Below are 27,752 nucleotides of genomic sequence, written 5' to 3'. Positions count from 1 at the left end.
GCTGTTGCAGAGGGTGGGTCAGTGAGAGAGACATGAGACTGGGCTGGCAAGTGGCAGCACTAACACATCTCTCCTCTTGAAGCTGTTCAGATCTGGTAAGGAAGTGGTCTGTATTTCTTGTCCCTTTGAGTTTGTACTTGGACATTGTCCCCAGATGCCTGGGCATACTCTTTCATGTCCTTCCCTGACTTACGTGCCTTTCTTAAAATATTTTGCCTTGGACATGCTTTGTAACAAAGGGATGAGATTAAGTCACAGTGTCGTCACCTGATGGGCTCTTCCTGCCCACTGCACAGACAAAACCAGTTCACTGAGACTGTGGTGGTATTACAGTAAAGAAAGAGTTTAACTGACATGAGTCCGGTAATGTAGAACAAGAATTATCTCTCAAATCAGTCTTCCGAAAGGCTCAGAGGCTAGGGCTTTTTTTTTTTTTTTTAGAATTATTTTATTTTATTTTATTATTATTATACTTTAAGTTTTAGGGTACATGTGCACAATGTGCAGGTTTGTTACATATGTATACATGTGCCATGTTGGTGTGCTGCACCCATTAACTCGTCATTTAGCATTAGGTATATCTCCTAATGCTATCCCTCCCCCACTGCCCCCACCTCACAACAGTCCCTGGAGTGTGATGTTCCCCTTCCTGTGTCCATGTGTTCTCATTGTTCAGTTCCCACCTATGAGTGAGAACATGTGGTGTTTGGTTTTTTGTTCTTGCGATAGTTTACTGAGAATGATGATTTCCAGTTTCATCCATATCCCTACAAAGGACATGAACTCGTCATTTTTTATGGCTGCATAGTATTCCATGGTGTATATGTGCCACATTTTCTTAATCCAGTCTATTGTTGTTGGACATTTGGGTTGGTTCCAAGTCTTTGCTATTGTGAATAGTGCCACAATAAACATATGTGTGCATGTGTCTTTATAGCAGCATAATTTATAGTCCTTTGGGTATATACCCAGTAATGGGATGGCTGGGTCAAATGGTATTTCTAGTTCTAGATCCTTGATGAATCGCCACACTGACTTCCACAATGGTTGAACTAGTTTACAGTTCCACCAACAGTGTAAAAGTGTTCCTATTTCTCCACATGCTCTCCAGCACCTGTTGTTTCCTGACTTTTTAATGATTGCCATTCTAACTGGTGTGAGATGGTATCTCATTGTGGATTTGATTTGCATTTCTCTGATGGCCAGTGATGACGAGCATTTTTTCATGTGTTTTTTGGCTGCATAAATGTCTTCTTTTGAGAAGTGTCTGTTAATATCCTTTGCCTACTTTTTGATGGGGTTGTTTGTTTTTTTCTTGTAAATTTGTTTGAGTTCATTGTAGATTCTGGATATTAGCCCTTTGTCAGATGAGTAGGTTGCAAAAATTTTCTCCCATTTTGTAGGTTGCCTGTTCACTCTGATGGTAGTTTCTTTTGCTGTGCAGAAGTTCTTTAGTTTAATTAGATCCCATTTGTCAATTTTGGCTTTTGTTGCCATTCCTTTTGGTGTTTTAGACATGAAGTCCTTGCTCATGCCTATGTCCTGAATGGTATTGCCTAGGTTTTGTTCTAGGGTTTTTATGGTTTTAGGTCTAACATTTAAGTCTTTAATCCATCTCGAGTTAATTTTTGTGTGAGGTGTAAGGAAGGGATCCAGTTTCAGCTTTCTACATATGGCTAGCCAGTTTTCCCAGCACCGTTTATTAAATAGGGAATCCTTTCCCCATTTCTTCTTTTTGTCAGGTTTGTCAAAGATCAGATAGTTGTAGATATGCGGCATTATTTCTGAGGGCTCTGTTCTGTTCCATTGATCTATATCTCTGTTGTGGTACCAGTACCATGCTGTTTTGGTTACTGTAGCCTTGTAGTATAGTTTGAAATCAGGTAGCATGATGCCTCCAGCTTTGTTCTTTTGGCTTAGGATTGACTTGGTGATGTGGGCTCTTTTTTGGTTCCATATGAACTTTAAAGTAGTTTTTTCCAATTCTGTGAAGAAAGTCATTGGTAGCTTGATGGGGATGGCATTGAATCTATAAATTACCTTGGGCAGTATGGCCATTTTCACAATATTGATTCTTCCAACCCATGAGCATGGAATGTTCTTCCATTTGTTTGTATCCTGTTTTATTTCATTGAGCAGTGGTTTGTAGTTCTCCTTGAAGAGGTCCTTCACGTCCCTTGTAAGTTGGATTCCTAGGTATTTTATTCTCTGAAGCAATTGTGAATGGGAGTTCACTCATGATTTGGCTCTCTATTTGTTTGTTATTGGTGTATAAGAATGCTTGTGATTTTTGTACATTGATTTTGTATCCTGAGACTTTGCTGAAGTTGCTTATCAGCTTAAGGAGATTTTGGGCTGAGACGATGGGGTTTTCTAGATATACAATCATGTCATCTGCAAACAGGGACAATTTGACTTCCTCTTTTCCTAATTGAATACCCTTTATTTCCTTCTCCTGCCTAATAGCCCTTGCCAGAACTTCCAACACTATGTTGAATAGGAGTCGTGAGAGAGGGCATCCCTGTCTTATGCCAGGTTTCAAAGGGAATGCTTCCAGTTTTTGCCCATTCAGTATGATATTGGCTGTGGGTTTGTCATTGATAGCTCTTATTATTTTGAGATACATCCCATCAATACCTAATTTATTGAGAATTTTTAGCATGAAGCATTGTTGAATTTTGTCAAAGGCCTTTTCTGCATCTATTGAGATAATCATGTGGTTTTTGTCTTTGGTTCTGTTTATATGCTGGATTACATTTATTGATTTGTGTATGTTGAACCAACCTTGCGTCCCAGGGATGAAGCCCACTTGACCATGGTGGATAAGCTTTTTGATGTGCTGCTGGATTCAGTTTGCCAGTATTTTACTGAGGATTTTTGCATCAATGTTCATCAAGGATATTGGTCTAAAATTCTCTTTTTTAGTTGTGTCTCTGCCTGGCTTTGGTATCAGGATGATGCTGGCCTCATAAAATGAGTTAGGGAGGATTCCCTCTTTTTCTATTGATTGGAATAGTTTCAGAAGGAATGGTACCAGTTCCTCCTTGTACCTCTGGTAGAATTCAGCTGTGAATGCATCTGGTCCTGGACTCTTTTTGGCTGGTAAGCTATTAATTATTGCCTCAATTTCAGAGCCTGTTATTGGTCTATTCAGAGATTCCACTTCTTTCTGGTTTAGTCTTGGGAGAGTGTATGTGTCAAGGAATTTATCCATTTCTTCTAGATTTTATAGTTTATTTGTGTAGAGGGGTTTATAGTATTCTCTGATGGTAGTTTGTATTTCTGTGGGATCAGTGGTGATATCCTCTTTGTCATTTTTTATTGAGTCTATTTGATTCTTCTCTCTCTTCTTCTTTATTAGTCTTGCTAGCAGTCTATCAATTTTGTTGATCTTTTCAAAAAATCAGCTCCTGGATTCATTAATTTTTTGAAGGGTTTTTGTATCTCTATTCCCTTCAGTTCTGCTCTGATTTATTTCTTGCCTTCTGCTAATTTTTGAATGTGTTTGCTCTTGTTTTTCTAGTTCTTTCAATTGTGATGTTAGGGTGTCAATTTTGGATCTTTCCTGCTTTCTCTTGTGGGCATTTAGTGCTATAAATTTCCCTCTACACACTGCTTTGAGTGTGTCCCAGAGATTCTGGTATGTTGTGTCTTTGTTCTCATGGGTTTCAAAGAACATCTTTATTTCTGCCTCCATTTTGTTATGTACCCAGTAGTCATTCAGGAGCAGGTTGTTCAGTTTCCATGTAGTTGAGTGGTTTTGAGTGAGTTTCTTAATCCTGAGTTCTAGTTTGATTGAACTGTGGTCTGACAGACAGTTTGTTATAATTTCTGTTTTTTTACAATTGCTGAGGAGAGCTTTACTTCCAACTATGTGGTCAATTTTGGAATAGGTGTGGTGTGGTGCTGAAAAAAATGTCTATTCTGTTGATTTGGGGTGCAGAGTTCTGTAGATGTCTATTAGGTCTGCTTGGTGTAGAGCTGAGTTCAATTCCTGGGTATCCTTGTTAACTTTCTGTCTCATTGATCTGTCTAATGTTGACAGTGGGGTGTTAAAGTCTCCCATTATTATTGTGTGGGAGTCTAAGTCCCTTTGTAGGTCACTCAGGACTTGCTTTATGAATCTGGGTGCTCCTGTATTGGGTGCATATATATTTAGGATAGTTAACTCTTCTTGTTGAATTGATCCCTTTACCATTATGTAATGGCCTTCTTTGTCTCTTTTGATCTTTGTTGGTTTAAAGTCTGTTTTATCAGATACTAGGATTGCAACCCCTGCCTTTTTTTGTTTTCCAGTTGCTTGGTAGATCTTCCTCCATCCCTTTATTTTGAGTCTATGTGTGTCTCTGCACGTGAGATGAGTTTCTTGAATACAGCACACTGATGGGTCTTGACTCTTTATCCAATTTGCCAGTCTGTGTCTTTTAATTGGAGCATTTAGCCCATTTACATTTAAAGTTAATATTGTTATGTGTGAATCTGATCCTGTCATTATGATGTTAGCTGGTTATTTTGCTCGTTAGTTGATGCAGTTTCTTCCTAGCCTTGATGGTCTTCACAATTTGGCATGTTTTTGCAGTGGCTGGTACAGGTTGTTCCTTTCCATGTTTAGTGCTCCCTTCAGGAGCTCTTTTAGGACAGGCCTGGTGGTGACAAAATCTTTCAGCATTTGCTTGTCTGTAAAGAATTTTATTTCTCCTTCACTTATGAAGCTTAGTTTGGCTGGATATGAAATTCTGGGTTAAAATTCTTTTCTTTATGAATGTTGAATATTGGCCCCCACTCTCTTCTGGCTTGTAGAGTTTCTACCAAGAGATCTGCTGTTAGTCTGATGGGCTTCCCTTTGTGGGTAACCCGACCTTTCTCTCTGGCTGCCCTTAACATTTTTTCCTTCATTTCAACTTTGGTGAATCTGACAATTATGTGTCTTGGAGTTGCTCTTCTCGAGGAGTATCTTTGTGGCATTCTCTGTATTTCCTGAATCTGAATGTTGGCCTGCCTTGCTAGGTTGGGGAAGTTCTCCTGGATAATATCCTGCAGAGTGTCTTCCAACTTGGTTCCATTCTCCCCATCACTTTCAGGTATACCAATTAGATGTAGATTTGGTCTTTTCACATAGTCCCATATTTCTTGGAGGCTTTGTTCATTTCTTTTTATTCTTTTTTCTCTAAACTTCCCTTCTCACTTCATTTCATTCATTTCATCTCCCATCACTGATACCGTTTCTTCCAGTTGATTCCATCGGCTCCTGAGGCTTCTGCATTCTTCACGTAGTTCTTGAGCCTTGGCTTTCAGCTCTATCAGCTCCTTTAAGCACTTCTCTGCATTGGTTGGTGGGCAGGAGACTAGGGAATAGGTGTCGCTGATTGTCTAAGGATATAATGATGGGGGTGTGGAGAATGGTCCTCATGCACTGAGTCTGCCTCTGGGGTTGGGGCCACAGGACCAGTTGAGTCATGAGCCATGAGTCCAGGTGGTGTCAGTCAGTTGCCTGAATCCAAAAATCTGAAATACATCTAAAAAGACAAATCTTAGGTTTTGCTATAATGATATTATCTATAGGAGCAATTGGGAAAATAAAAAATCTTGTGACTTGAGCAGTAAGGAATTACAGAAACTACACATATCTTCTACAGTTGATTTTCTTTTCTTTTCTTCTTCTTCTTTTTTTTTTTTTTTTTGAGACTGAGTCTTACTCTGTTGCCCAGGCTGGAGTGCAGTGGCATGATCTCAGCTCACTGCAACCTCTGTCCCAGGTTCAAGGGATTCTCATGCCTCAGCTTCCTGAGTAGCTGGGACTATAGGTGTGAGCCACCACACCCAGCTAATTTTTGTATTTTTAGTAGAGATGAGGTTTTACCATGTTGGCCAGGCTGGTCTCAAACCCTGACCTCAGGTGATCTGCCCTTTTCAGCCTCCCAAACTACTGGGATTACAAGCATGAGCCACAACACCTGGCCTGATTTTTTTAACATAAAATATATTCTATTTTCATATTCTGCAGCATGCCTCTTTTATTCAAGATAGCTTATCAATCTGTGCATATTAATACATGTAGATCTTGTCCTTTTTAGCTGCTGTATAATATTCTATTAAATTTATGCCTTTTTTAGATTAATGAACTCTTGTTTTCCATTTTTCATTACTAAGAACCATGCTACAATGAACATCCTCCTAAATGCCTCATTGTACATATATACAAGTGATTCTCTAGTACATACCTAGAAATCAAATTTCTGGTCACATTAAAAATATGTATTTATTTATTTTAAAATATCAATTTAAAATTTTTAATTAAAAGTACATATATATGGTAAAAAAAGACTTCAATAAAAGTGGTGAAATGTAAGTCTTGGCAGGGCACAGTAACTCATGCCTGTAATCCCAGAACTTTGGGAGGTCAAGGTTGGTGAATTCTTGAGCTCAGGAGTTTGAGATCAGCCTGGGTGACATGGCAAAATCACATCTCTACAAAAAATAAAAAAAAATTAGCCAGGCAAGGTGGTGCACACCTATAGTCCCAGCTACTCAGGAGGCCGAGGTGGTAGGATTTCTTGAGCCCAGGAGGTTGAGGCTATAGTGAGCCATGTTCACACCACTACACTCCAGCCTGGGCAACAAAGTGAGACTCTGTCTCAAAAAATAAAGATATGTAAGTCTTTCCCTCTCCCTCAGGGCTGTCTCCCAGTTTTCTTGTTCTCTTCTCTAGAGGAAAGCAATATTGCTAGTTTCTTGGGTATTTTTCTAGAGCTATTCAGTGTCCCATTTTAACATAAATATTGCTTTATGATATATTTATTATGTACTTTGCTTTTTTATATTGAAGCAATCTCAAATATGCAGAAAAGTTGCAAATGCAGTGTAAAAAACCTTTTTTTTTTGGAATTGAGACCAAGTTGCTAACATGATGCCCTATCACATTTGAGTACTTTAGTTGTATTTCCTATTAACAAGGACATTCTCCTACAGAGCCACAATATAGCCATCAACATCAGGAAATGGACATTGTTACATTTCTATCATCTAATCTTAGACCCTATTTATGTTTCACCAATTGACCAGATATTGTTCTTTGTAGTCAAAGATTCAGTTCTGAAACATATGTGGCAGTTAGTTGTCAGTCTCTTAGCCTCTTTCAATCTGCAACAATTCTTCAGTCTTTCCTTGCCTTTCATGCCTGTGATGGTTAATACTGAGTGTCAACTTCATTGGATTGAAGGATGCAAATTATTGATCCTGGGTGTGTCTGTGAGAGTTTTTGTTGCCAATGAAAATTAGAGTCAGTGTGCTGGGAAAGGCAGACCCACCTTTAATCTGGGTGGGCACCATCTAATCAGCTGCCAGGGTGGCTACAATATAAAGCAGGCAGAAAAACATGAAAAGATTAGACTGGCCTAGCTTCCCAGCCTATATCTTTCTCCCGTGCTGGATGCTTCCTGTCCTTGAACATCAGACTCTAAGTTCTTCAGTTCTGGGACTCGAACTGGCTCTCCTTTCTCCTCAGCTTGCAGATGGCCTATTGTGGGACCTTGTGATCATGTGAGTTAATACTTAGTAAACTCCCCTTTATATATATATATATATCTATCCTATTAGTTCTGTCCCTCTAGAGAACCCTAATACAATGACTTGAACACTTTTTAAAAAATTAGTACAAATTCATGGGGTTACAGGCATAGATTGCATATTGGTCAAGGCAAGGCTTTTAAGGTATCTATCACCCAAATAATGTGCTTTGTACCCATTGACTTCCTTTCTCATCATCTGCCCCCTCCCAACCCCTCTCCCTTCCAAGTCTCCATTGTCTGTCATTCTACTCACTATGTCCATGCATACACATTTTTTAGCACCGATATATGAGTGAGAACATGAGGTTTTTGACTTTCTGTGCCTGGCTTGTTTCAGTTAAGATAATGACCTCCAGTTCCATCCATGTTGCTGCAAAATACATGATTTTATTCTTTATGGCTAAATAGTGTAATATATATATATATATAAAATTTTCTTTATCCATACATCTATTGATGGACATTTAGATTGATTTCATATCTTTGCTATTGTGAATAGTGCTGTGATGATCATACAAGTACAGATATCTTTTTGATATATTGATTTACTTCCCTTGGGTAGATACTCAGTAGTGGAATTGCTGGATTGAATGGTAATTCTATTTTTAGGTTTTTGAGAAATCGCCATACTATTTTCCATAGAGATTGTACTAATATACATTTCTTTTTTTCTTTTTTTTTTTATTATACTTTAGGGTTTTAGGGTACATGTGCACAATGTGCAGCTTTGTTACATATGTATCCATGTGCCATGTTGATTTCCTGCACCCATTAAGTCGTCATTTAGCATTAGGTGTATCTCCTAATGCTGTCCCTCCCCCCTCCCCCCACCCCACAACAGTCCCCGGAGCGTGATGTTCCCCTTCCTGTGTCCATGAGTTCTCATCGTTCAATTCCCACCTATGAGTGAGAACATGCAGTGTTTGGTTTTTTGTCCTTGCGATAGTTTACTGAGAATGATGTTTTCCAGTTTCATCCATGTCCCTACAAAGGACACGAACTCATCATTTTTTATGGCTGCATAGTATTCCATGGTGTATATGTGCCACATTTTCTTAATCCAGTCTATTGTTGTTGGACATTTGGGTTGGTTCCAACTCTTTGCTATTGTGAATAGTGCCGCAATAAACATACGTGTGCATGTGTCTTTATAGCAGCATGATTTATAGTCCTTTGGGTATATACCCAGTAATGGGATGGCTGGGTCAAATGGTATTTCTAGTTCTAGATCCCTGAGGAATCGCCACACTGACTTCCACAATGGTTGAACTAGTTTACAGTCCCACCAACAGTGTAAAAGTGTTCCTATTTCTCCACATCCTCTCCAGCACCTGTTGTTTCCTGATTTTTTAATGATGGCCATTCTAACTGGTGTGAGATGGTATCTCACTGTGGTTTTGATTTGCATTTCTCTGATGGCCAGTGATGAGGAGCATTTCTTCATGTGTTTTTTGGCTGCATAAATGTCTTCTTTTGAGAAGTGTCTGTTCATGTCCTCTGCCCACTTTTTGATGGGGTTGTTTGTTTTTTTCTTGTAAATTTGTTTGAGTTCATTGTAGATTCTGGATATTAGCCCTTTGTCAGATGAGTAGGTTGCAAAAATTTTCTCCCATTGTGTAGGTTGCCTGTTCACTCTGATGATAGTTTCTTTTGCTGTGCAGAAGCTCTTTAGTTTAATGAGATCCCATTTGTCGATTTTGGCTTTTGTTGCCATTGCTTTTGGTGTTTTAGACATGAAGTCCTTGCCCACGCCTATGACCTGAATGGTATTGCCTAGGTTTTCTTGTAGGATTTTAATGGTTTTAGGTCTAACATATAAGTCTTTAATCCATCTTGAATTAATTTTTGTATAAGGTGTAAGGAAGGGATCCAGTTGCAGCTTTCTACATATGGCTAGCCAGTTTTCCCAGCACCATTTATTAAATAGGGAATCCTTTCCCCATTTCTTGTTTTTGTCAGGTTTGTCAAAGATCAGATAGTTGTAGCTATGCGGCATCATTTCTGAGGGCTCTGTTCTGTTCCATTGATCTATGTCTCTGTTGTGGTACCAGTACCATGCTGTTTTGGTTACTGTAGCCTTGTAGTATAGTTTAAAGTCAGGTAGCGTGATGCCTCCAGCTTTGTTCTTTTGGCTTAGGATTGACTTGGCGATGCGGGCTCTTTTTTGGTTCCATATGAACTTTAAAGTAGTTTTTTCCAATTCTGTGAAGAAAGTCATTGGTAGCTTGATGGGGATGGCATTGAATCTATAAATTACCTTGGGCAGTATGGCCATTTTCACAATATTGATTCTTCCAACCCATGAGCATGGAATGTTCTTCCATTTGTTTGTATCCTCTTTTATTTCATTGAGCAGTGGTTTGTAGTTCTCCTTGAAGAGGTCCTTCACATCCCTTGTAAGTTGGATTCCTAGGTATTTTATTCTCTTTGAAGCAATTGTGAATGGGAGTTCACTCATGATTTGGCTCTCTGTTTGTCTGTTATTGGTGTACAAGAATGCTTGTGATTTTTGTACATTAATTTTGTATCCTGAGACTTTGCTGAAGTTGCTAATCAGCTTAAGGAGATTTTGGGCTGAGACAATGGGGTTTTCTAGATATACAATCATGTCATCTGCAAACAGGGACAATTTGACTTCCGCTTTTCCTAATTGAATACCCTTTATTTCCTTCTCCTGCCTGATTGCTCTGGCCAGAACTTCCAGCACTATGTTGAATAGGAGCGGTGAGAGAGGGCATCCCTGTCTTGTGCCAGTTTTCAGAGGGAATGCTTCCAGTTTTTGCCCATTCAGTATGATATTGGCTGTGGGTTTGTTGTAGATAGCTCTTATTATTTTGAGATACGTCCCATCAATACCTAATTTATTGAGAGTTTTTAGCATGAAGGGTTGTTGAATTTTGTCAAAGGCCTTTTCTGCATCTATTGAGATAATCATGTGGTTTTTGTCTTTGGTTCTGTTTATATGCTGGATTACATTTATTGATTTGCGTATGTTGAACCAGCCTTGCATCCCAGGGATGAAGCCCACTTGATCATGGTGGATAAGCTTTTTGATGTGCTGCTGGATTCGGTTTGCCAGTATTTTATTGAGGATTTTTGCATCAATGTTCATCAAGGATATTGGTCTGAAATTCTCTTTTTTGGTTATGTCTCTCCCAGGTTTTGGTATCAGGACGATGCTGGCTTCGTAAAATGTGTTAGGGAGGATTCCCTCTTTTTCTATCGATTGGAATAGTTTCAGAAGGAATGGTACCAGTTCCTCCTTGTACCTCTGGTAGAATTCAGCTGTGAATCCATCAGGTCCTGGACTCTTTTTGGTTGGTAAGCTATTGATTATTGCCACAATTTCAGAACCTGTTATTGGTCTATTCAGAGATTCAACTTCTTCCTGGTTTAGTCTTGGGAGGGTGTATTTGTCAAGGAATTTATCCATTTCTTCTAGATTTTCTAGTTTATTTGCATAGAGGTGTTTGTAGTATTCTCTGATGGTAGATTGTATTTCTGTGGGATCGGTGGTGATATCCCCTTTTTCGTTTTTTATTGCATCTATTTGATTCTTCTCTCTTTTCTTCTTTATTAGTCTTGCTAGCAGTCCATCAATTTTGTTGATCTTTTCAAAAAACCAGCTCCTGGATTCATTAATTTTTTGAAGGGTTTTTTGTGTCTCTATTTCCTTCAGTTCAGCTCTGATTTTAGTTATTTCTAGCCTTCTGCTAGCTTTTGAATGTGTTTGCTCTTGCTTTTCTAGTTCTTTTAATTGTGATGTTAGGGTGTCAATTTTGGATCTTTCCTGCTTTCTCTTGTGGGCATTTAGTGCTATAAATTTCCCTCTACACACTGCTTTGAACGTGTCCCAGAGATTCTGGTATGTTGTGTCTTTGTTCTCATTGGTTTCAAAGAACATCTTTATTTCTGCCTTCATTTCATTATGTACCCAATAGTCATTCAGGAGCAGGTTGTTCAGTTTCCATGTAGTTGAGTGGTTTTGACTGAGTTTCTTAATCCTGAGTTCTAGTTTGATTGCACTGTGGTCTGAGAGACAGTTTGTTATAATCTCTGTTCTTTTACATTTGCTGAGAAGAGCTTTACTTCCAACTATGTGGTCAATTTTGGAATAGGTGTGGTGTGGTGCTGAAAAAAATGTATATTCTGTTGATTTGGGGTGGAGAGTTCTGTAGATGTCTATTAGGTCCACTTTATGTAGAGCTGAGTTCAATTCCTGGATATCCTTGTTAACTTTCTGTCTCGTTGATCTGTCTAATGCTGACAGTGGGGTGTTAAAATCTCCCATTATTATTGTGTGGGAGTTTAAGTCCCTTTGTAGGTCACTGAGGACTTGCTTTATGAATCTGGGTGCTCCTGTGTTGGGTGCATATATATTTAGGATAGTTAGCTCTTCTTGTTGAATTGATCCCTTTACCATTATGTAATGGCCTTCTTTGTCTCTTTTGATCTTTGTTGGTTTAAAGTCTGTTTTATCAGAGACTAGGATTGCAACCCCTGCCTTTTTTTGTTTTCCAGTTGCTTGATAGATCTTCCTCCATCCCTTTATTTTGAGTCTATGTGTGTCTCTGCACGTGAGATGGGTTTCCTGAATACAGCACACTGATGGGTCCTGACTCCTTATCCAGTTTGCCAGTCTGTGTCTTTTGATTGGAGCATTTAGCCCATTTACATTTAACGTGAATATTGTTATGTGTGAATCTGATCCTGTCATCATGATGTTAGTTGGTTATTTTGCTCGTTAGTTGCTATAGTTTCTTCCTAGCCTCGATGGTCTTTACAATTTGGCATGTTTTTGCAGGGGCTGGTACCGGTTGTTCCTTTCCATGTTTAGTGCTACCTTCAGGAGCTCTTTTAGGGCAGGCCTGGTGGTGACAAAATCACTCAGCGTTTGCTTGTCTGTAAAGTATTTTATTTCTCCTTCACTTATGAAGCTTAGTTTGGCGGGATACATATCTACAAAGACATTGGAGTTAGGCTTTCAACATATGACTTGTGGGAGAATACAATTCAGTCCATTAGTATGGACTCAAGGTTTTCTATCTTATTTGATTGGTTATTATCTATTGATTTCAATAATTACTTTGATGCTTAAATTACCACTTGTTTAGCTGGTGGCACCCCTTTCAAACCAGCTTGGCTCATCTGGTATTTTCCCTGCATCAGCCCATTTCTCCAAGCAGATTGTTTCCTTTCAATGGGGGAATGGTATTTAGAAGCCACGATCTTAGTACTAGGTGTTTGCATTATTATTTAGATCTTGCTGCTCCCAGGCCCTTTCAGGGAGAAAGGGAACACACACACACACACACACACACACACACATATATGTACACACACACAAAGATATTCAGGTTTAAGTATTGCTATGGTTTGAATGTATCCCCCCAAAAGTTTGTTAGAAACTTAATCCCCAATGCAACAGTGTTGGGAGGTGGTGCCTAATAAGAGGTAATTAGGTCATGAGGGTGAAGCCCTACATGTATGGATTAAGGCCATTTTTGAAGGAATGGGTTGGTTATTGTGGGAGTGGGTTTCTGAAAAAAAGATGAGTTTGGATGATCTTCTTTCTCTGCCTTGTGTGCTCACGTCCATCTTTCACTCACGTTATCATGCAGAAAGAAGACCCTAGCCAGATGACAGTGCCATACTCTTGGACTTTCCAGCCTCCAGAATCATAAGCCAGACAACCTTCTATTATTTGTAAATTACCCAGTTTGTGGTATTTTGTTATAGCGGCAGAAAATAGACTAAGACAAGTATCTATCTATCTATCTACCTACCCCCTCTATGTACTGAAAACCTTGACTTCACATTGTGAACAAAAGTTCTCTGAAAATGAGTTTGGAAGAAAGAGACTTTATTCCAGAGAACAAATTGCAAACTGGAGAGATGCAGCCTTCAGTGTAAAATGAAGGTGCATTCCAGAGAACAAAGAGAGGACTCAGGTATTATAGCAAAAGTTTCTCTGCCCAGGTTCCCAATCAAGTCTATTTATGCAAATGAAGTATGGGAAAACTTGGTTCTGATTGGTCAATGCAGCTGAGTTCTGATTGGTCAATACCACTGAGCCCTGATTGGTTCATACAACTAAACTCTGAGTTGGAAGCAGGTGATCTCTGATTGGTTGATTTCCAAACCCCAAAAGAAATTTCTGTCAGTTGTTTCTTTCAAACTACTAAGGGGGGGATATTTCTGGGTGCAGTTTATCCTGGTACCCACAAAAGGAACTGGTTTGGCTTGATCATAGAAAGGAAGTTCCTATGACTTTTGTTTTTTTTTTGAGGTGGAGTCTCACTCTTGTCACCCAGGCTGCAGGCTGGAGTGCAGTGGCACGATCTTGGCTCACTGCAACCTCTGCCTCCTTTGTTCAAGTGATTCTTCTGCCTCACCCTCCTGAGTAGCTGGGATTACAGGTGGGCACCACCATGCCTGGCTAACTTTTGTATTTTTTTAAGTAGAGATGGGGTTTTATCATGTTGGCCAAGCTGGTTTTGAGCTCCTTACCTCAATTGATCCACCTGCCTCAGCCTCCCGAAGTGTTGGGATTACAGGCATGAGCCACCGCACCTGGCAGATAGTTTTAAAACATCTTTCTGAGAACACAGAGTATGAGACTGTTCCTGATGTGGTTTGGATCTGTGTCCCCACCGAAATCTCATGTTGAATTTTAATCCTCAGTGTTGGAGGAAGGACCTGGTGGGAGGTGGTTGAATCACAGGGGCAGATTTCTCTCTTTTTGTTCTCATGATAGTGAGTGAGTTGAAACTGGGTAATGGGCAGAGGTTGGAACAATTTGGAGGGCTCAGAAGAAGACAGGAAAATGAAGGAAAGTTTGGAACTTCTGAGAGACTTGTTGAATGGTTGTGACCAAATGCTGGTAGTGATATGGACAGTGAAGTCCAGACTGAGGAGGTCTCAGATGGAGATGAGGAACTTAATGGAAATTGGAGCAAAGGTGACTTTTATTATACTTTAGCAAAGAGATTGGAGGCATTGTGCCTCTGCTCTAGAGATCTGTGAAACTTTGAGCTTGGGAGTGATGATTTAGGGCATCTGGTGGAAGAAATTTCTATGCAACAAAGCATTCAAGATGTGACCTAGCTGCTTCTAGCAGCCTATGCTTATATTCATGAGCAAAAAAATGACATAAAATTGGAACTGGAACTTATATTTAAAAGGGAAGCAGAGTATAAAAATTTGGAAAATTTGCAGCCTGGCCATGTGGTAGAAAAGAAAACCCCATTTTTAGGGAAGAAATTCAAGTCAGCTACAGAAATTTGCCTAAGAGGAGCCAAATGTTAGTAACCAAGACAATGGGGAAAATGCCTTGAAACCATGACAGAGACCTTCACAGCAGTCCCTCCCATTACAGGCCCAGAGGCCTAGAAGGGAAAAATGGTTTCTTGGGCCAGGCCCAGGGCCCTGCTGCCCTGCGCAACCTTGGAACAGTGCTCCCTGCACTCCAGCTGCTCCAGCTCCAGCTATGGTTAAAAGGTCTCCAGATATATCTCAGGCCACTGCTTCAGAGGGTGCAAGCCATTAAGGCTTGGCAGCTTCTTTGTGGTGTTAAGCCTGTGGGTGTGCAGAGGGAAAAATTTGAGGCTTGGAAGCTTCCATCTAGATTTCAGAGAATTTATGGAATCACCTGGATGTCCAGGCAGAATTCTGATGCAGGGGTGGAGCCCTCATGGAGAACCTCTACTAGGACAGTGTGGAGGGGAAATATGGGGTTGGAGCCCCCACATAGACTCCCCACTGGGGTACTGCATAGTGGAGCTGTGAGAAGAGGGCCAGTATCCTCCAGACACCAGAATGGTAGATCCACAGGCAGCTTGTACCATGTACCTGAAAAAGCTGCAGGCACTCAATGCCAGCCCTTGAGAGCAGCCATGGGAGCTGAGCCCTGCAGGCCAGAGGAGCAGTGCTGCCCAAGGCCTTGGGAGCCCACCCCTTGCATCAGTGTAGCCTACATGTGAGACATGGAGCCAAAGGAAATTATTTTGGGGCTTCAGGATTTAATGACAGCCCTGCTGGATTTTGGACTTGCATGGGACCTGTACCCCTTTGTTTTGGTGATTTGTTTATTTTGGAATGGGTGTATTTATTCAATGCCTGTAACCCCATTGTGTCTTGGAAGTAACTAACTTGTCTTTGATTTTACAGGCTCACAGGTGGAAGGGATTTGTCTTGCCTCAGATGAGGCTTTGGACTGTGGACTTTTGAATTAATGCTGAATTGAATTAATGCTGAATTGAATTGAATTAATGCTGAAATATTTTAGGGGACTCTTGAGAAGTGATGATTATATTTTGTAATGTGAGAAGAGCCTGAGATTTGGAAGGGGCCAAGTGCAGAATGATATGATTTGAATCTGTGTTCCTGCCCAATCTTATGTAGAATTGTAATTCATAATGTTGGAGGAGGTGGCCTGATGAGAGGTGATTGGATCATGGGGACAGATTTCCCCCTTGCTGTTCTCATGATAATGAGTGAGTTCTCATGAGCTCTGGTGGTTTAAAGGTGTATAGCACCTCCCCCTTCACTTTCTTCTTCCTGCTCCTGCATGTAAGATGTGCCTACTTGTCCTTTGCCTTCTGCCATGATTGTAAGTTTCCTGAGGCCTTCTGAGCCATACTTCCTGTGACTTTGAGCACCTCAGTTAGCCATGGGGAATTCATTTTGTCTGTTGGCCGGGGCATACTTTGACATTTACCTCCATTTGGTTGAAACCTGCCATGGGCAGCATTGACTACCAGTGTTATGTCTTTGTCCCATATTATTGTTGAAGTGATGTGGCTACCTGCTCTGTGTCCATCTAGTACCTTGGTGGGACTTCTGTGACTGAGAGACTCATAGCCAATTTGAACATCCTGGGCCAGGCAAGGTAGAAAGTCAGGTAAGCACCTGTTAATTGTCTAAGAGTGTTCCTTGTTGGAGTTTGGCAGAGGCATCAGGAAATTAGGAGAATTCAGGGTGTAGTCCAGTCTACAGGTAGATAACAAGGATCTGAAAACAATGTACAGGTCTACAATATAGTAACAGTTATATAGTTTTTCTTTGGAAACATAAGTTTTTCTTTTTACACTGATTTTATAGGAATCTTAAATTTAAAACCTTTTGAGTTTAGGAAGCCAAACAAAGGCAAACTTTAGACTTCACTTACAGTCTTAGTGTCCTTGGGCATGCCTGGAAGCAGCAATTTTGACTCACTTACTGTAAGCCTGGGAACTCTTGAAGCCAGGCATTTTATGTACATTCTTAAATATGACATTTCAGTCAAAACCTTGATATTATAACTGAGAATTCCAGTTGTATCCTGCTTATAGAGCGCATGTAAATAAAATAAGAATACTCACAAATAGTTCCTAAATTTTGGAGATCTCAAGTAGGGAGAAAAAGCAAATGCTTCCACTTTTGTTAACAAAAGGATATTTTACCAAATTATTACAAACTATAAAAAATTATGAAGTAAAATTTCCTTGAATCTGAAAAACAAAACATGTAAGAACAAGAATTCTCTAAATAAAAGTCATAAAACATTATCCTTATCAATTACTTAATATCATGTAATCAATTTTGCCTTGCTTGACACTGATCAGCAGTTCCATGAAAAGCAATTTTGAACTATAGCTGATTGACAACACATATCACTATATCTCAGAATTTTATCACATACAATTTTGAAACACATTTTAATAACACATTTACACAAATGCAACTTAAAGAAAGTTAAAAATAGTTTTTATTTGACAATGCTTCCTAATGATATCTAAAAGATTTAATTTAGGGCTTTGATCCCAGGAAACCTTCCAAAGATGTCACAACGTTTAAAGTTCAAAGTATCTGATTCAATAGAATCAAAGTTCACTGCAAAATGATAGTTATTCATTTAACCAGACTGACAAAAGATGTCAAAAGCAATAGAAAAAGTTACATGAATGTAAAAACCTTAACCATTTTAAAGCTCAGTTTTCCTAAGTAACAAAAAACCTAATAAAGATAACTTGAAGCACAGGAAATTATCTTGGTAAAACAGAATCTTTGTTTCCTAGGCCAATTGCCCAAAAGGCAAAGAAAAGAAAATCTCCAGCAATGTGATTGCTTTTTCTTTTGGTAACTTCATTTAGATAACCTGAAAGTTAAACCTGATGAAAAGTGAACTGGCAGAACCAGAAAAATGTTACAGGAGTCAACAAAAAGTTCGAAGGAGAATGTTATCATCCCAACCAAGCAAAAACCATATCTTTTTAGGATAGAAAGAAGGAGAGCTGTATTTCCAACCTGAAACTGGGGAAAGAAGTTAGATAGATTCCAGGGAGAAATGTGGCAGAAATAGAAACTGTTTGTAAGTGAGAGGATGGCTGTCAAAGAAACAAATTTCAGAATTAATCAAAACCTCTTATAATTTTACTAAGAGCAAATCAACATTCTAAGAAAACCTTGCTATTCTAACACAGGAGACAAAATCTGCATCAGTGTGTTTTTCACATCAAAGTTCAATCCCTAGTAAGACCCATAAAGAATTTTCCTCCAATTGTAGACAAAGTGATGACACAGAAAATTTCCTCTATAAATGCTATTTTTATAAAACTTATCATGACTTACTCAGACAATTTATGATATGCTTGGACTTTCTGCTTTTTCTTACACTTTCTCTTTCTTAAATAACCAATCATTTTACTCTAGGAGAAAAATTTTCCATACAGCATTCTTTCTTATACAAAATAATCCTCTTTCTTTTCAACCTTCCTTACCAAAAACACATCATATCCTTCTCATATACTTACATATGGAATGGTCTTTTTCATCTCTAGTAGTTTAATCACACACATTAGTTTTAATGTCAACTCTTAGAAACCCTAATTTTCAATGAAAACCCAGGAAGTTATCAATTTTTCTTTTGAGACAGAGTCTCACTCTATCACCCAGTGAGGCTGGAGTGCAGTGGAACAATTTTGGCTCACCTCAACCTCCGCCTCCTGGGTTCAAGCTATTCTCATGTCTCAGCCTCCCAAGTAGCTGGGACTACAGGCACACACCACCACACCTTGCTAATTCTTATATTTTTAGGACAGTTGTTGTTTCGCTGTGTTGGCCAGGGTAGCCTCAAACTCCTGACCTCAGGTGATCCACCTGATTTGGCCTCCCAAATTCCTGGGATTACAGACATGAGCCACCACACCCAGCTAGAAGTTATCAACTCTTAACCACCAATCACATACCAAAAATCCATGAATACACATTTTACAATTTCCAGAGACATAGGCTTTCTAACAAAACAACTCTTTAATATGAAACAGGACATTTCTACTAAGAGATTCAAGTAACTTTTGTTTTTCTTGGAAATAAGAAGCTAGCAGTATATGAGCCTATACTTATATTCAACAACAAACATCTCAGCATTATGTTTTATCTGGAAATGACCTAGACATTCAATGAACATCCATCATTTAATTTAGCTTAGCTAAACTCTAAGGGTATACTTACCAAAGAGATTTTAAAAACCTTCCCAAGTAAACATATTACAAAACATAAACCATTATCAAAGGTTAATTTACAAAATTTATCCTGTCCATATTCACCAAATCCATTCACTCTCAAAGAATTATGCGTAGAAAATTTCCAGAGACATCAAACAAATCTAGCCATTATCCCAAGTTGTTTCTGTCAACCAATTGTACATTATTGCATTCCAGGCAAATATTATAAAAGCAAGAACTCTAAAGTTAAATACATGCACATTTTTGCTGATAACTCAGAAGATGCAGCCATTTCCATCAAAACAACAATATTAGGCTAGTCCCATCTGCCAAAAGATGACTAAATCACATTAACTTGAAAAGCATTTCAGCTTATTTGCTTAATCTATGAGTATACTTTTTTTTTTTTTTAAGAGATGGGCTCTCACTGTCACCCAGGCTGGAGTGCAGTGGCCCAATCATAGCTGACTGCAGCCTCAAAGTCCTGGGCACAAGTGATCCTCCCACCTCAGCCTCCTGAGGAGCTTGGATCACAGGCATAAGCCATTGCACCTGGCAAGTACTCATTTATTTATAAAACAATTTGGAACTATAGACAATATATGAATAGATATGTAAACATATATATATATATATATACACACAAAAATACAAACACAAAGATCTTATAGCTTTTGTTTTAAAATTTAGCCATAAGTTAAGTAAAATGCATTAGTTTAAAAAAACAATTTTATTCCAACTGCATTTCTGTAAATGGAACAGGCTGAAATTTATCTGTTCCACATGGCTGAAGCATTTACTGAGCTTTAAAGAAAATAGCAAAGACTTGGAACCAACCCAAATGTCTAACAACGACAAACTGGATTAAGAAAATATGGTACATATACACCATGGAATACTATGCAGCCATAAAAAATGATGAGTTCGTGTCCTTTGTAGGGACATGGATGAAACAGGAAATCATCATTCTCAGTAAACTATCACAAGGACAAAAAACCAAACACCACATGTTCTCACTCATAGGTGGGAATTGAACAATGAGAACACGTGGATACAGGAAGGGAAACATCACACTCTGGGGACTGTTGTGGGGTGGGGGGGGAGGGATAGCATTAGGAGATATACCTAATGCTAAATGACGAGTTAATGGGTGCAGCACACCAACATGGCACATGTATACATATGTAACAAATCTGCACATTGTGCACATGTACCCTAAAACTTAAAGTATAATAATAATAAAATTAAAAAAAATAAAAAAAGAAAATATGGCACATATACACCATAGAATACTATGCAGCCATAAAAAAGATGAGTTCATGTCCTTTGCTGGGACATGGATGAAGCTGGAAGCCATCATTCTCAGCAAACTAACACAGGGACAGAAAACCAAACACCACACGTTCTCACTCATAAGTGGGAGTTGAACAATGAGAACACATGGACACAGGGAGGGGAACACCACACACTGGGGCCTGTCAGGGGTTGGGGGGCTAGGGGAGGGATAGCATTAGGAGAAATACCTAATGTAGATGATGGGTTGATGGGTGTAGCAAAACACCATGGCACATATATACCTATGTAACAAACCTGCGCATTCTGCACATGTATCCCAGAACTTAATATATAATTTAAAAAAAGAGAGAAAGAAATAACTCTGATTAAATTGCTAAAAAAAAAAAAAAGAAAAGAAAATAGGGTAGCAAATTTATATCTCAAGCACAGAAAGAATTTAAGCTTTTTCAAGAAGTCTGGGTGTGTTGGAAGAGGATTAAAATGGATATCAAGGTGACATACAATTGCAGGAATTTCTCACAGGATTTTACAAGAAAACACACAGAAAAGTTCAGAAAAAATTTAGAAATGTTTCCAAAATAACCAGCTGAAAGAGTGAAAGAGGAAGGAGAAAGTGAAGGATAAAGGACAGGTGGCAAAAAGATTTTCTGGAAGAAAGACTGGAAGAAGACAGGAAGACAGGAAGAGTGGCAGAAAGGGGAATGAGGACAGGAAGAGTGGCAGAAAGGGGAATGAAGACAGGAAGAGTGGCAGAAAGGGGAATGAAGACAGGAAGAGTGGCAGAAAGGGGAATGAAGACAGGAAGAGTGGCAGAAAGGGGAATGAAGACAGGAAGAGTGGCAGAAAGGGGAATGAAGACAGGAAGAGTGGCAGAAAGGGGAATGAAGACAGGAAGAGTGGCAGAAAGGGGAGTCTAGTGGAAGAAGTTTCTTCCAGAGGATTTTTTTGCAGTTTTAGTTTCAGGCTTACAAGCTCTAATCTCTCTTTCTATTTCATTAAGGCATTCACTCAATTTTGAATTATTTTCTCTCTCTGTCTCTCTCTCTTTTTTTGAGACAAGGTCTCACTCTATCACCCAGGCTGGAGTGCAGTGGTGCAATCTCAGCTCATTGCAGCCTCCACCTCCCTGGTTCAAGTGATTCTCGTGCTTCAGCCTCCCAAGTAGCTGGGACTACAGGTGTGCGCCACCACGCCCAGCTAAGTTTTGTATTTTTAGTAGAGATGGGGTTTCACCATGTTTCCTGGGCTGGTCTCAAACTCCTGACCTCAAGTGATCCACCCACCTTGTCCTCCCAAAGTGCTGGGATTATAGGCATGAGCCATCACATCCAGCCTGGAATTATTTTCTCTTAAGGGAGGGAATAGTAGCCTTTTGATTCTGTTTGGAATTTTCTAAAGGACCAACCCAAAAGCCCATCAGTGATAGACTGGATAAACAAAATGTGGTACATATTCACTATGGAATATTATGCAGCCATAAAAAGGAATGAGATCATGTCCTTTGCAGGGACATGGATGAAGCTGGAAACCATCATCCTCAGCAAACTAACACAGGAATAGAAAACCAAACACCATATATTCTTATTCATAAGTGAGAGTTGATCAATGAAAACACATGAACATAGGGAGGGGAACAACACACACTGAGGCCTGTTGGGGGGTGGGGGCAAGTGGAGAGAGAGCATCAGGACAAATAGCTAATACATGTGGGGCTTAAAATGTAAATGATGGGTTGATAAATGCAGCAAACCATCATGGCACATGTATACCTATAAAACAAACCTACATGTTCTGCACATGTATCCCAGAACTGTAAGTAAAATAAAATAAAATAACTTTCAAAAGGGCCAGTTGCAGTGCAGAGAGCCCCTAGTCCTGGGAAACAAGGTGCAGCCACCCCCTTGCCTGTCATGTAATGCACATTCCTGGGAAACCTGGTGCTAAACCATTTGTAGATAACTTGCTTCAAAAAAAAAAAAAAAGGCCATTTGGGAAAAAAAGACTTTCTGTCTGCAGCCATACCACCTTGAATGTGACAGATCTCATCTGAAAAAAAAACAAAAAACTCCATTATCTCTGGCAGTTTTGGTGTTTTCTATTCCAATTGTGCACGCAGGAACATTTGAAATTTCAAAAGAGCTCCATTTCTGCCAAGGAAGTTTAGGATTATCCTAGGTAATTTTTGTCCAGAGACTTAGCCAATTGTAACTCCCTGGATTATAATTTTTGCTTATAAAGCCAGCTGGAGTGCTGAAAAGTGGCTGATCAGCAGAGAAAACTTAAAATACAAGCTACCCATTGCACTGACTTAACAAAGACATCCCTTCTCTTTCCTGAAGAAAATTAAGTCTGTGAGACCTTAGCCAAAGCATGGGAATTCAAGAGGACTTACTGGAGGCCATCCCCCTACTCACTTCCCATCCTGAAGACAACTGAGGCCAAGAAGACAACTGAGTCCAAGGGGCTCTTGCAGGCCCCAATGTATTGGTTTAGGATGATGCAGGGAGGAGAGTTGTAGTTTGCTTCAAATCCCACTTCTGATGCCAAGAATGTGAATGGAAGTTCTCTGAAAAAGGGAGTGTCAGGGTGGGCCCATGTGCCTCCTCCAGCGGTGCTGGGCTTGAGGGCCTGAGCAAGGCACTGCCCTCATGGAGCAGCTAGGCTCTCCTTAGGGATGGCTTTGGGCAGAAGCTCTTGAGAACTCCTCTCAATCTGGCTTGGGGCTTGCCCTCACTCTTCTCATCTTCTGCCTCTGTCCCAGTCACAGCCCTGTGCCTGCCATGGAGAAGGCGGGGCTGATCCTAGAAGGCCAAGCTGGCTGAGCTGGCCAGATGGTATGACTACATCACTACCTGGGTGAAGGCTGTGACATAGCAGGGCACCAAGCTGTTCAACGAGGAGCTCAACCTGCTTTCAGTGGCCTACACAAACATGGTCAGGGGATCACAGGTCCACCTAGAGGGTCATCTTGAGCATTGAGCAGAAAACTGTTACCTCCAACAAGAAGTTGCAGCTGATTAAGGGCTATCAGGAGAAAGTAGAGTCTGAGCTGAGATCTATCTGTACCACAGTCCTGGAATTGCTGGATAAGTATTTAATAGCTGATGCAACTAATCCAGAGAGTAAGGTCTTCTAATTGAAAATGAAGGGAGATTACTTCCTGTACCTTGCCGAAGTTGCAAGTGGTGATGATTGAAAACAAGATAGATAATTCCCAAGGAGCTTACCAAGAGGCATTTGATATAAGCAAGAAAGAGAGGCAATTCACCCACCCAATATACCTGGGGCTTGCTCTTAACTTTTCTGTATTTTACTGTGAAATCCTTAATAACTCAGAGCTCACCTGCATGCTGAATAAAACAGATACACTGCAGAACTTGATACACGGAATGAAGATTCATACAAAGACAGCACCCTTATCTGCCTACAGACAACCTAACACTATGAATATCAGACAGTGCAAGGAAGAATGTGATGCAGTAGAAGGGGCTGAAAACTAAATGCATAAAGGGTGTCATTCTTCCTCCCTTCAAGAAACATTTTTATGCATCTCCATTCCTTATTCCACTTGGATTTCCTATAGCAAAGAAACCCATTCATGTGCTTGGAATTAACTGTTTATAGTCTTTTCACACTGCAGCTTTGGGAAAACTCCATTTCCTGATTTGTGTTTGTCTTGGCCTTCCTGGTGTGCAGTTACTGCTGTTGAAAAGCATTCATAGCTTAATTTCACATAAACATAAGTACCTTCCAAATGCTTAGGCAGAAGACTAAAAAATGTATCTGGTATTTAGTAATCTGAACCAGTTTTGCAAATGACTGTGTTTTGTATTACTGTGAAGATATAAAAATGTAGTTAATTATAATTTAAAGAATGTTCTGCCAAGACCAGCCCAGTTGTGGAGACCCTAACCCAGCGGTGCTAGAGGAATTAAAGACACACACACACAGAAATATAGTGTGTGGAGTGGGAAATCAGGGGACTGACAGCCTTCAGAGCTGAGAGCCATGAACAGATATTTACCCACATATTTATTGACAGCAAGCCAGTGATAAACATTGTTTCTATAGATTATAGATTAACTAAAAGTATTCCTTATGGGAAACAAAGGGACGGGCCCAAACAAAGGGATGGGCCAAAATGAAGGGATGGGCTCTGGCTAGTTATCTGCAGCAGAAACATGTCCTTAAGGCACAGATTGCTCATGCTATTGTTTGTGGTTCAGGAATGCCTTTAAGCAGTTTGCCACCCTGGGTGGGCCAGGTGTTCCTTGCCCTCATTCCGGTAAACCCACGGCCTTCAGCGTGGGCATTATGGCCATCACGAACATATCACAGTGCTGCAGAGATTTTGTTTATGGCCAGTTTTGGGGCCAGTTTATGGCCAGATTTGGGGGCCTATCCCCAGCAGTGTTCCATGTAACTTCTTAATTTCCACATTCCCTCCCTTACTCTTTGGGGGTTTCTTCTCAATAATCAACTTTTCCATGCTCTTAATGTATTCTTTTTAGTAGAAATCCAGAAATATCAGATTGAATGGAAAAGCGCTTGCCATTTCTGGGTTGAGGTGTCACAAATTGAAATGTCTCCTATATCACATATTATGGAGGTCATGTGTACCTGTGGAAAGAGCAAATAAGAGTTTCCTTATTCACTCTTCATTTGCTGCTGTTTAAGTTGGCAGCTTTCCTTCCCAATAAAAATTCATTTACACTTCCTGCCTTTATAGTTCTGGTATCTACTTTACTATGTAATAGAAGTAGCATGTTGCTGCCAGAATACTAGCATTTCTTTTGGCAAACTGAAGTACATGTCACTTCTTAACACACTAGAAAGGGAAAACAAAGCACACAAGTCCAAGTCTAAAACTTTAGTACATTTCCATGCAGATTTGTGTATATGTAAGAGGGTGTCCTGTTTGTCTAGTGATTGTTATTTAGTTGGACAACTATTGTGTGTTGCTCATCATTGACTAAATCCCAAAAAAGCCTTGGAAAATGTTATGTTCTATGTAACAGCAGAATAACATAGAATAAAATTACATTAAAAGTAATGGCAGAGCCACAATTACAATTGCACCAACCTAATATAAACCACTTACTATGGCTTTGTAACAATTGCATATTCCTATATTAAGGGACAGGTGAATTTACTACTTCCTAAAGTTTATCGATAATTTCCCTTTTGTGTAAAATGTGGTAGTGATACCTATATTTCTGCATCATGATATACTTGTCTAGGGATGCCTGGACATGTATAAGATTGGACTGCATTTCTTAGAATGTTTTACTATAGATCAGTCTCCTGGGCCATCTCTTCCTCAGATATAAATGGTATCTGGTTAAGTGTTATGTGAAATAAAGTGAACATTTTAAAACTTTAAAAAATGTTATCTGAAAAGGAATTTGGAGGAAAGTAACCTAATTCCAGTGAACAATTTCCAAGCTGGGTCCAGCCTTCAGTGTAAAATGAAGGTGCATTCCAGAGAGCAAAGAGATGTTTTGGTTTTATAGCAAAAGTTCCTTTCCAGGTTCTCAATCAGGTCTGTTTATGGAAATAAAAGATTGAAACTTCCTTAGTTCGGACTCATTGGTGCAGCTAAGCCCTGATTGGTTGATACAGCTGATCCCTGATTGGCTGTGGCAGGTTATCTCTGATTGGTTTATTTCCAAGCCCCAAACCAGAAGTCTCTTTTCAGGTGTTTCTTTAAAATGGCCGATGGGGGTGCTTGCTGGCCCCCATTTATCTTAACAGCAACAGCAACTGGTTTAGCTTGATTATAGAAATGGAGGTCCTATGATATTTTTACAACATCTTCTGAGAACAGACAGTACATGACTTTTCCCAAATCCAGCCGTGGCCACTTGGCTCTGTTTTAAATTTGAGCACCTCAGTTGCCATGAGTTTATCTTGTCTGTGGGCCAATGGTATGCTTTAACATGGATACCTTCAATGCCAATTCAAAATCTCAGGGTTCATTCCAGTTTTCTCCTGTGATATTGTGAAATATATATTTGGCCTTCATCCCCATCTCCTGACATATAGCTCCTAAAATCCTTGGAATCTGTAGAGCGATAAGAGTGTCCTTTGTATGCTAATGAGATGACTGGTGGCTGGGGCCCTAGTTTCAGACGGAGGCTGGTTGCCAGGGAAACCAACCATGTAGATTAGAGGGTTGAAAATTTCAGTCCATCCCCCTACCCCCTCAACCTCTGGGGAGCAGAGAGTAGCTTAAGTTTGAGTTGATAATCCAATGGCCAATGATTTAATTAATTGTGTCTACAAAATGAGGCTTCCATTAAAAACCCAAAGAACCCAAAAGGACTGAGTTCTGGAAGCTTCCAGATAACTGAATACATGGAGTTGCCCGGAGGGAGTTCTGGGGAGGGCATGGAAGCTTTGTTCACTTCCTACTAGCCTCATTCCATGTGCCTCTCCCATCTGGCTGTTCATGTGTATCCTTTGTCATATCCTTAATAATAAATGGGTAAATTAAGTGTTTCCCTGAGTTCTGTGAGCCATCCTAGTAACAATCAAACCTGAGGAGGGGAGAGTGGGAACCCTAGTTTATAGCTGATCTGTCAGAATTATATGTGACAACTTATTATAATTGGTATCAGAAGCTGGAATAATCTTATGGGACTGAGCCCTCAACCTGTGGAATCTGACATTATTTCCAGGTAGGTAGTATTAGAATTGAATTGAATTAGAGGACACCCAGCTGTATCCTTTGGAGATTCTGCTGGAGAATTGGTTGTTAGTGGTGTGAAAGGAAAATATCTTGGGTCCCCAAAATCACTAAAGGGAAGAGTCAAGCTGGGAACTGCTTAGGGCAAACCTGTCTCCCATTCTATTCAAAGTCATCCCTCTCCTCACTGAGATAAATTCATATCTGATTCCCACCTTTGGAGAGGCTAATCAGAAACTCCAAAGAATTATACCATTTGTCTCCTATCTACCTATGACCTGGAAGTCCCCTCCGCACTTTGAGTTGTCCAGCCTTTCCAGGCCAAACCAATGTTCATCTTACGAGTGTTGATTGATGTCTTATATCTCCTTAAAAAGTATAAAGCCAAAATGTGCTCTGACCACCTTGGGCACATGTCATCAGGACCTCCTGAGGCTGTGTCATAGGCACATGTCCTCAACTTTGGCAAAATAAACTTTCTAAATTAACTGAAACCCGTCTCATATTTTCAGGGTTCACTGTGAGGAAAAATCCTCACACATCTGTGGCCACTGAAGTATTCTGTGCTGATTAAGTAGTGAGAGAGCGTGGTTGTTTCCTCTCTATGTTCTTACATTTATCTTCCCATATTTCTTAATCCCTTCCCAGTGAGCACTCTAATTTTCATTGCCCTTGTAGATTTACTTATTGTTCAAAACTCCTGCCATTGCCCTT

At 39.8% G+C, this 27,752-nt stretch overlaps 1 pseudogene; it reads left to right on the top strand.

Moving 5' to 3' along the window:
• Positions 1–354: 354 nt before the first annotated feature.
• LOC129466775 (14-3-3 protein theta-like) lies at positions 355–23,789 on the top strand (annotated as a pseudogene).
• The last annotated feature ends 3,963 nt before the right edge of the window (positions 23,790–27,752 follow it).

The sequence above is a fragment of the Symphalangus syndactylus genome, chromosome 17 (assembly GCF_028878055.3).
Source record: "Symphalangus syndactylus isolate Jambi chromosome 17, NHGRI_mSymSyn1-v2.1_pri, whole genome shotgun sequence".
NCBI classification, from domain to species: Eukaryota; Metazoa; Chordata; class Mammalia; order Primates; family Hylobatidae; genus Symphalangus; species Symphalangus syndactylus.
This window is presented reverse-complemented; position numbering and strand designations above follow the sequence as displayed.